Below are 2,476 nucleotides of genomic sequence, written 5' to 3'. Positions count from 1 at the left end.
ACTAAGTGCAGTGACCACATCCAATATTAACTTGCAGCAAGGAAATTTGTAAATACTAAATTATTTTCAAATTTTAACTAGGCTTAATATCTTTCATGCAAATGAAATGTTCATTTGTCTCTTTCCTAACAAATAAAAGGTATTAGACCAAATTGAAAAAAAAGTTCAAGTTGCAATGGCATTAAAAAAAAAAAAAGAACGTTGAAACCATATATTTACATAGTTTCCATTTCATAAAGTAAGATAACAAATAATGAATAAGAAACTACCATTCTCTTGTTATGAGTTAATTTTAGTCCTGTTATGAATTAATTTATATTCTTAGTCCTGCAACTTATAATATTTTTCAATTTCAATCCTTTTCCTCCAAAATTAAAATTTTTCAACGAAAAATGTCTAGTTTGTGGTTGGAATATAAAAAATACATAGGTCATAAAAAATCAAAATCCCCAAATTCAATTCCATTTTCCGTTGAAAATTTTCAATTTTGGAGGAAAAAAGACTGAAATTGGAAAATATTACAAGTTACAGGACTAAGAACATAAATTAACTCATAACAGGATTAAAATTGAAAAAGATACAAGTTACCGGACTAAAAACATAACTTTCTCTTGCCCAAAAGAGTGAGCGCCAATAGGTTGTGGTGAAACTGCAGGCGATAATAATGGAATTGCAAACCTTGTTAGCTCCGGGTATTTCAACCAGTCTAAATAAAATGTAAAAAAAAAAAAATACCATCAATCTCTGGGAACTGGAATTGCTAATTAAGTGGAGTAAAGATGATCATCTCCATTAATCAAAGGTAGAGGTGACATGTGAATATGGGCCATATGACATCTGAGGACTGTAACCATAGCCGGTGTAGACCAGTGAAGGATTCTCATAGATGCCCTACAAGAAAAGGATCATAAGATTTTATCACAAAAATAAAACACAAAGACAAAGTTGTCATATAAATATTCATACTCACAGTTTGACAAACTCCCATGTTTTCAAAATTTAGAAATTGAGATTGATCTTCCCAATCATTAATTGAGTTCTCTATCTTGAAAAAATAGCAAAATGATCAAACATCATTCCACCTCATTTCAAATTCATAATCAAATCATCTAAAATTAGATTGGGATAAATATTGCATTGTACATTTAATTATAAAAAACACTGTTTTTCTATTTCAAGGGAACAACAACCAAAACAAAATACACATGCACACAAAACTTGTTTTGGAGAAGTTGCCCATAGATTTCAAAACCATATCAGAAAATAAAACCCTAACAAGGATCTCGACCATGGGAAATTCAATGATCCCTTATTCGCTTTTTTTTTTTTTTTTTTTTAATTTCTTCTCCCAATTCGGCCTAGTTCACCTCAATCCAGATCTACATCTCGCCTTGTTGGAAGTCACCACATCCCTCCCTGAGGAAAAAATTCCTCTCGAATAGAAGGAGATTAAAAAAAACACAACTCCTCTTTGCTCAACTTTAAGAACTCGCAAGGTCACAAAAAGCCCGAACCTTTAAAATGATAAGATGATTATCATAGAACAAAAATTTGTAAAAAACCGTCGTCTTCACCGCAGGAAGACTCTCTACGAAGCAATCAAAAAAGAAATAAAGAGGCAGTGAGAATGAGGCGGCGAAGATGGTGGAAAGTCGAGGCGGCGAGGAAGAGGCTGTGAGGAGGAGGCGATGGAAAGTCGAGACGGCAAAGAGGAGGCAGAGAGTCGAGCTGCGAGTCGAGGCGAGAGGAAGGCAGAGAATTGAGTCGTGAGGGTTTTGGGAAAGAAATAAAAGAAAGAGGGTTTAAAACATGTAGTAGGCTTTAGAAAAGCGCAAATAGACAATGATTTTAAAAATTATTATCGTACCTTTAAAATTTTATTATCGTAGTTTAAAAAAAACGCAAATAGATAATAATTTTAAAAATCATTGTCATAGCCTTCAAAAACCATTGTCATAGTCCCAAAACAAGTACAAATAGACAATAATTTTTAAAAACTATTATCGTAAGCCCCAAAAAATCGCTGAAAGACAACGGTTTTTGTTAAAACCATTGTTAAAAGGCAAACAATAATGGTTTTGGCATAAAACCATTGTCTTTTAAGTGTTGTTGAATGAGAATTTTCTTGTAATGCAAGTTCAAGTTGACTCATATTGAGTTTCGATGTTTGAGAAATATGGTGAGCAATATAGTAGTTGGTTGAGTGAAACATCAAGTAAGTCCAACGCGACTGAATTCTTGATGGTAAAGAAGTTTAAGTAGATCAATGGTTGACTAGACACTTGGCAATTAGAAGTCTAATAGAAAGTTGACATGAGATGAGAAGCCCAAGTGGGTCATGGTTGAATGGACACTTGACATGCAAAGGAAAATCCAAATGGGTCATGGAGGACTAAATACTTAGCATGAGAAATGAAGTCCAAGTGCGTTATGAAAGACCAGACACTTGGCATGAGATGAATGTAGTATAAGTGGA

At 33.4% G+C, this 2,476-nt stretch overlaps 1 long non-coding RNA gene across 1 annotated transcript; it reads right to left on the bottom strand.

The window, feature by feature from the left end:
* Window positions 1-294: 294 nt before the first annotated feature.
* On the bottom strand, window positions 295-1,761 carry LOC121987347. Its single transcript, XR_006113515.1, has 3 exons — window positions 971-1,761; window positions 736-891; window positions 295-649 (listed from the first exon to the last, which is right to left on the bottom strand). It is a non-coding gene; the product is annotated as an uncharacterized LOC121987347 (long non-coding RNA).
* Window positions 1,762-2,476: the final 715 nt, after the last annotated feature.

Source organism: Zingiber officinale, chromosome 5B, assembly GCF_018446385.1.
Source record: "Zingiber officinale cultivar Zhangliang chromosome 5B, Zo_v1.1, whole genome shotgun sequence".
Classification (NCBI taxonomy): Eukaryota; Viridiplantae; Streptophyta; class Magnoliopsida; order Zingiberales; family Zingiberaceae; genus Zingiber; species Zingiber officinale.
The sequence above is the reverse complement of the archived record's forward strand: the minus strand, read 5'-3'. Positions and strand labels throughout refer to the sequence as shown.